Source organism: Schistocerca gregaria, unplaced genomic scaffold (assembly GCF_023897955.1).
Source record: "Schistocerca gregaria isolate iqSchGreg1 unplaced genomic scaffold, iqSchGreg1.2 ptg000483l, whole genome shotgun sequence".
Taxonomy (NCBI): domain Eukaryota; kingdom Metazoa; phylum Arthropoda; class Insecta; order Orthoptera; family Acrididae; genus Schistocerca; species Schistocerca gregaria.
The window spans coordinates 1,480,001-1,487,500 of NW_026061892.1; the positions used below are offsets into that span (position 1 = coordinate 1,480,001).

The 7,500-nt window shown below is 55.1% G+C and overlaps 3 non-coding genes across 3 annotated transcripts in view; all 3 read right to left on the minus strand.

Annotated features, from left to right (window-relative positions):
• LOC126313589 (large subunit ribosomal RNA) overlaps positions 1–891 on the minus strand; it is a 4,225-nt gene extending 3,334 nt beyond the window's left edge. Inside the window, exon 1 of the ribosomal RNA XR_007555267.1 lies at positions 1–891. This exon is cut by the window's left edge and continues 3,334 nt beyond it. This is a non-coding gene — a ribosomal RNA (large subunit ribosomal RNA).
• Positions 892–1,079: 188 nt separating this feature from the next.
• On the minus strand, positions 1,080–1,234 carry LOC126313636 (5.8S ribosomal RNA). The gene has a single exon (XR_007555285.1). It is a non-coding gene; the product is annotated as a 5.8S ribosomal RNA (ribosomal RNA).
• Positions 1,235–1,601: 367 nt separating this feature from the next.
• On the minus strand, positions 1,602–3,494 carry LOC126313464 (small subunit ribosomal RNA). Its single transcript, XR_007555155.1, has one exon. It is a non-coding gene; the product is annotated as a small subunit ribosomal RNA (ribosomal RNA).
• Positions 3,495–7,500: the final 4,006 nt, after the last annotated feature.

Consider the following 7,500-nt stretch of genomic DNA (forward strand, 5'->3'; position numbering starts at 1 on the left):
CTGACGGGAGCGATTATTCCGCCCGAGAGCATCCCGAGCCAACAGCGGCGCGGGTCCGGGGCCGGGCCAGGTAGGTCCGTCATCCGGGAAGAACCGCGCGCGCTTGCCGGGAGCCCGAGCGCCCAAAGGGGCGAATCGACTCCTCCAGATATACCGCCGAGCAGCCAGCCAGGACACCGGGGCTCTGCCCAACAGACGCGAACCGAGGCCCGCGGAAGGACAGGCTGCGCACCCGGGCCGTAGGCCGGCACCCAGCGGGTCGCGACGTCCTACTAGGGGAGAAGTGCGGCCCACCGCACACCGGAACGGCCCCACCCGGCGGCGAGTGGAAAGGCAACCGGACACGACCCCGCCGCGGATTGCTCCGCGCGGGCGGCCGGCCCCATCTGCCGAGGGCGGGGGCCAGTGGCCGGATGGGCGTGAATCTCACCCGTTCGACCTTTCGGACTTCTCACGTTTACCCCAGAACGGTTTCACGTACTTTTGAACTCTCTCTTCAAAGTTCTTTTCAACTTTCCCTCACGGTACTTGTTCGCTATCGGTCTCGTGGTCATATTTAGTCTCAGATGGAGTTTACCACCCACTTGGAGCTGCACTCTCAAGCAACCCGACTCGAAGGAGAGGTCCCGCCGACGCTCGCACCGGCCGCTACGGGCCTGGCACCCTCTACGGGCCGTGGCCTCATTCAAGTTGGACTTGGGCTCGGCGCGAGGCGTCGGGGTAGTGGACCCTCCCAAACACCACATGCCACGACAGGCGGCAGCCTGCGGGGTTCGGTGCTGGACTCTTCCCTGTTCGCTCGCCGCTACTGGGGGAATCCTTGTTAGTTTCTTTTCCTCCGCTTAGTAATATGCTTAAATTCAGCGGGTAGTCTCGCCTGCTCTGAGGTCGTTGTACGAGGTGTCGCACGCCACACCGCCAGCCGGCTGTGCACGCTACCGAGAAAGTACCGGTATGCGAACCGCCAGGCGACGGGCGCGCATCGCACGTTTAAGGACACGCGGCCGGCCACACAGGCGACCACGACACTCCCACGTCTCCGAAGCGGGACAAACGCCGCGCGCTTCAGTATACGTAGCCGACCCTCAGCCAGACGTGGCCCGGGAACGGAATCCATGGACCGCAATGTGCGTTCGAAACGTCGATGTTCATGTGTCCTGCAGTTCACATGTCGACGCGCAATTTGCTGCGTTCTTCATCGACCCACGAGCCGAGTGATCCACCGTCCTGGGTGATCTTTTCCTTTTCAGTCTCCCACTGTCTCTTTCAAGACAGTAGCATTTGCGGGACTGAGGCGTCTGACGGCCCCTGTTCCACTATTTTTTTGTGTCCAACGGCCTCACAGCCGATGGGCGTCGTACGGCTCCACACCGGGGCGGACAGGCACTCGGGCGAACGTCATTCAAAACCGGCGCCAGGCGCCAGGTACCGCAGGCCAGCCGCTCCAGAGCTTCAGCGCTCGTACCACACAACAACAACAACAACACTTCCGCTAGTTTTGAGAGGCACGCGTGGTTCCGCACGCGGCGCACGGCCACTGCCGTACAGGTAGCGTGTTGCGCGACACGACACGCACATCGAAAGACATGCAGTCTAGTCGGTAATGATCCTTCCGCAGGTTCACCTACGGAAACCTTGTTACGACTTTTACTTCCTCTAAATGATCAAGTTTGGTCATCTTTCCGGTAGCATCGGCAACGACAGAGTCGATGCCGCGTACCAGTCCGAAGACCTCACTAAATCATTCAATCGGTAGTAGCGACGGGCGGTGTGTACAAAGGGCAGGGACGTAATCAACGCGAGCTTATGACTCGCGCTTACTGGGAATTCCTCGTTCATGGGGAACAATTGCAAGCCCCAATCCCTAGCACGAAGGAGGTTCAGCGGGTTACCCCGACCTTTCGGCCTAGGAAGACACGCTGATTCCTTCAGTGTAGCGCGCGTGCGGCCCAGAACATCTAAGGGCATCACAGACCTGTTATTGCTCAATCTCGTGCGGCTAGAAGCCGCCTGTCCCTCTAAGAAGAAAAGTAATCGCTGACAGCACGAAGGATGTCACGCGACTAGTTAGCAGGCTAGAGTCTCGTTCGTTATCGGAATTAACCAGACAAATCGCTCCACCAACTAAGAACGGCCATGCACCACCACCCACCGAATCAAGAAAGAGCTATCAATCTGTCAATCCTTCCGGTGTCCGGGCCTGGTGAGGTTTCCCGTGTTGAGTCAAATTAAGCCGCAGGCTCCACTCCTGGTGGTGCCCTTCCGTCAATTCCTTTAAGTTTCAGCTTTGCAACCATACTTCCCCCGGAACCCAAAAGCTTTGGTTTCCCGGAGGCTGCCCGCCGAGTCATCGGAGGAACTGCGGCGGATCGCTGGCTGGCATCGTTTATGGTTAGAACTAGGGCGGTATCTGATCGCCTTCGAACCTCTAACTTTCGTTCTTGATTAATGAAAACATACTTGGCAAATGCTTTCGCTTCTGTTCGTCTTGCGACGATCCAAGAATTTCACCTCTAACGTCGCAATACGAATGCCCCCGCCTGTCCCTATTAATCATTACCTCGGGTTCCGAAAACCAACAAAATAGAACCGAGGTCCTATTCCATTATTCCATGCACACAGTATTCAGGCGGGCTTGCCTGCTTTAAGCACTCTAATTTGTTCAAAGTAAACGTGCCGGCCCACCGAGACACTCAACAAAGAGCACCCTGGTAGGATTTAAACGGGGTCCGCCTCGGGACGCGAAAGCACCCCTTCGGCTCGCCCCACCGGCAGGACGTCCCACGATACATGCCAGTTAAACACCGACGGGCGGTGAACCAACAGCGTGGGACACAAATCCAACTACGAGCTTTTTAACCGCAACAACTTTAATATACGCTATTGGAGCTGGAATTACCGCGGCTGCTGGCACCAGACTTGCCCTCCAATAGATACTCGTTAAAGGATTTAAAGTGTACTCATTCCGATTACGGGGCCTCGGATGAGTCCCGTATCGTTATTTTTCGTCACTACCTCCCCGTGCCGGGAGTGGGTAATTTGCGCGCCTGCTGCCTTCCTTGGATGTGGTAGCCGTTTCTCAGGCTCCCTCTCCGGAATCGAACCCTGATTCCCCGTTACCCGTTACAACCATGGTAGGCGCAGAACCTACCATCGACAGTTGATAAGGCAGACATTTGAAAGATGCGTCGCCGGTACGAGGACCGTGCGATCAGCCCAAAGTTATTCAGAGTCACCAAGGCAAACGGACCAGACAAGCCAATCCGATTGGTTTTGATCTAATAAAAGCGTCCCTTCCATCTCTGGTCGGGACTCTGTTTGCATGTATTAGCTCTAGAATTACCACAGTTATCCAAGTAACGTGGGTACGATCTAAGGAACCATAACTGATTTAATGAGCCATTCGCGGTTTCACCTTAATGCGGCTTGTACTGAGACATGCATGGCTTAATCTTTGAGACAAGCATATGACTACTGGCAGGATCAACCAGGGAGCTGCGTCAACTAGAGCTGAGCAGCCGGCCGCCCGGGAGTGTGCCCCGGGGGCCCGCGCGAACACGCAAGCGTCCGCTCAATTACTCTGCAAACAGGAGGAGTCCGAGCTCCCCTGCACGATACACCTCGAAACCCTCTCAGGTCCCGGCGGCGCGCAGCGCCGTCCTAGGTACTTGGTCGGTTTCGAGAGAGGCGCAATCGCCCGGAGTTAGGCGAGTAGACGGTTTTAGTGCGAACACCCTTGCTCCCAACTGAGCTTGCCGCTGCCGACAGAGGCCCGGGAGCGTGCTGTCGTGGCATTGCCGGCGGGAGACAACACGCGCCACCTATGGTGACCGGCAGCTCCAACGCCAGCGCCACACAAGGGCAAAGCCCCACTTGGGTGCAGAAGCGAACTCTCCCAGCACAGCGCACGCGCCAACACGTCCGCACAACTGCGATACAAACCACCTGCGAGAACCGCTGGGGCGACCGAGCAGCAGACGGCGTCGCGGCGCCGAGTGCCAGGCGGCGGCGCATCCTCAACGCACACAGTCCTCAATCAGACCAGCACACTGCAGATGTCCACCGCGCTTCGCACCGGGCTCGGCTGAACCAACTTTGGCCGCCAGGCGCCGCGTGCAGGGTGCGCCGCAGCGTAGCTGCGCCGCCTGCCGGGCCCGTCTGCTGGCGCTCCTGCCACTCGGCGCCCCCCACCAGCCGGCTGTTGCGCGTGCGCCCACGCAGCGCGCGGCCAACACGCCGGGCGGCCCCCCTTCACCGGCCGGGAACAGTCCCACCAAGCCACCGCCGCGTATCGCTTCATACCCACATGGGCCTAGTCACGTGTGTGGATGTGGCGGGTACCGCTGAAACAACCGGTTAATAGCTGTACCGATCGTCGCCATCACAGATTCACCTCCAGCGTGAACAACCGCTCAACAACGGATTTCCAGTTCATTTGCGTATCTTGGGCAGTAAACGTAGATGTCCACCTACATTTGCGAATTCAACAATTCTTGCATGCCACGATGTCATGTGTCACGACACGCTACATCAGACCACATACACACTGCGACATGTGCAGAAGAGAACACGTGGAAGGTGGCCCGCGCACGTATGCGATGTCCCTTCCGCGATCCACTGTCAACCGGCATCTGCGGCATGTCCCAGATATGGAACGCGGTCCACCAGGGTAGCACTTTGTGTGAGGCAATACGACAAAGTCGGAATACACGCGTCACTACATCAGACGGCTCACGCTGACCTGACCTGACCTGACTCACCGCACCACCACACCCAGCGACCCAGGGTGACATACAATGCGTTCGTACGTTCCTCCACCACGCCTCTACGGCGTACCACAGTGCAACCTAGCTGTTATTGGGAGACGAGACAAGTAGCATCGAGCACAACATATGGAAATTGAGATTCGACACCGTTGGGCACAGCCAGCGTACGGTCACACGTATCACACTACTTCACTCTGTACGTAACGACCGATGATCGGTACAGCGTGTGGGTTACGCGTACGACATCAGCGGACAATGGACACAGACCATACCACGACGTACACTGAGGGCGTCGACATCTGAATGCAACTGAACAGCTGCGAGGCTCATTTAACACTCAAACGCCAGACCGACCAGCTTGAGAGGACAGAGACACAAAGAGGGGGACAGAGGGGGGGGGGGCGATATAGTCCTATTGCAGTACAATTGACAGTGGATAGCGGGAATATGTGGAAAGTAAGCAACACTCGCAAGACATCTACATGGGGATAACAACGACACCAGAGATTCCGAGCAGTGAACTATGTTAGGCAAAGGGACAACGTGGGTTAGGTTAAGGGACAACGTGGGTTAGGTTAAGGGACAACGTGGGTTAGGTTAAGGGACAACGTGGGTTAGGTTAAGGGACAACGTGGGTTAGGTTAAGGGACAACGTGGGTTAGGTTAAGGGACAACGTGGGTTAGGTTAAGGGACAACGTGGGTTAGGTTAAGGGACAACGTGGGTTAGGTTAAGGGACAACGTGGGTTAGGTTAAGGGACAACGTGGGTTAGGTTAAGGGACAACGTGGGTTAGGTTAAGGGACAACGTGGGTTAGGTTAAGGGACAACGTGGGTTAGGTTAAGGGACAACGTGGGTTAGGTTAAGGGACAACGTGGGTTAGGTTAAGGGACCTCGTGGGTTAGGTTAAGGGACAACGTGAGTTAGGTTAAGGGACAACTTGAGTTAGGTTAAGGGACAACTTGAGTTAGGTTAAGGGACAACTTGAGTTAGGTTAAGGGACAACTTGAGTTAGGTTAAGGGACAACTTGAGTTAGGTTAAGGGACAACTTGAGTTAGGTTAAGGGACAACTTGAGTTAGGTTAAGGGACAACTTGAGTTAGGTTAAGGGATAATCTGGTACAACCACAGTTAGGTTAAGCGATAATCTGGTACAACCACAGTTAGGTTAAGCGATAATCTGGTACAACCACAGTTAGGTTAAGCGATAATCTGGTACAACCACAGTTAGGTTAAGCGATAATCTGGTACAACCACAGTTAGGTTAAGCGATAATCTGGTACAACCACAGTTAGGTTAAGCGATAATCTGGTACAACCACAGTTAGGTTAAGCGATAATCTGGTACAACCACAGTTAGGTTAAGCGATAATCTGGTACAACCACAGTTAGGTTAAGCGATAATCTGGTACAACCACAGTTAGGTTAAGCGATAATCTGGTACAACCACAGTTAGGTTAAGCGATAATCTGGTACAACCACAGTTAGGTTAAGCGATAATCTGGTACAACCACAGTTAGGTTAAGCGATAATCTGGTACAACCACAGTTAGGTTAAGCGATAATCTGGTACAACCACAGTTAGGTTAAGCGATAATCTGGTACAACTACAGTTAGGTTAAGCGATAATCTGGTACAACCACAGTTAGGTTAAGCGATAATCTGTTACATCCACAGTTAGGTTAAGCGATAAAGTTGGTTAAATTCGGTATTGTGTGGGAAGGGGGCAGAGAGAGTGGGGGGGGGGTGGATAGTGGTGGCAGTACGCGGATGCCTGAGTCACCGTCAGATACGTCACGTCGGTTCGATGCTTGTAGCGAGAGGCTGGCGGGTGTGTGTCTCTCACTTCTGCAATTTTTCATGTGGTATAACACGAGGGCGGGGGATGATATTTGGTGCCCCTCTGTGTAGGATGTGTGTTGGTGGTGTTGGTTTATCTGAGCAATGGTAGTTGTCGGAGGAGTGGGGTATTGTGCTTTTATAGGTGGACCTAGTGCTCTGGTTATCATAGTGTCGACGGTGCAATGTCGCAGAGAGGATGCACTCGACATTGTCGCATTCCAGATGTTTACGTATTGTGTGTCTCCGTTGCAGGCCGAGAGTGGTGCATGTTCGAATGTCTGGCTGACGTGCGACTCACGTTGTGTGCCCAGTCTTACAGCACGTATAGGGACATTCGCATAAATCATCTATATGTGGCCTTGCATCATTTACTAAGCAGTGCCGTGAGACGACCGAACTATTAGGAAAGTACTGATGTACCGCATAATGTTTACCTTCCACCACACGGCGAGTATCGACTCTGCCCAGCGTTGCCACCGCAGGCAGCGGTCACCGTCACCATTGTGCGGCGGAACGGAACATCTATATCCTCAGAGGAGCACTCTTTGCCGCCGGGCGTCAGGTCTCGCGGCCTGCCGGCCAGCGCCCATGACGAACTTACTGCATGTATAGGGACAGCGGGAATTTGGCATACTTGATATAACTCTTCATGAGACGCAAGATATAGGGGTGGATTGCAACTTACGACTGCGAGAAAAGTCCGCCGTTCATCCGCCGGAGTTGCGATTGCGGCGGGGCACGTACGGTCGCGGGTGGAGCACTTGGTGCGGCGTACGCACCCGGGTTGCGGCTCCTGCGCTGGAGGGGGATGCAGGTTTTGTGTGGGTGGGCTCGGCAAATGAGCACTGTGGGCCCCATACATGGCTTAGTCCGCGTGGCCTCCCCCAGGTGGCGG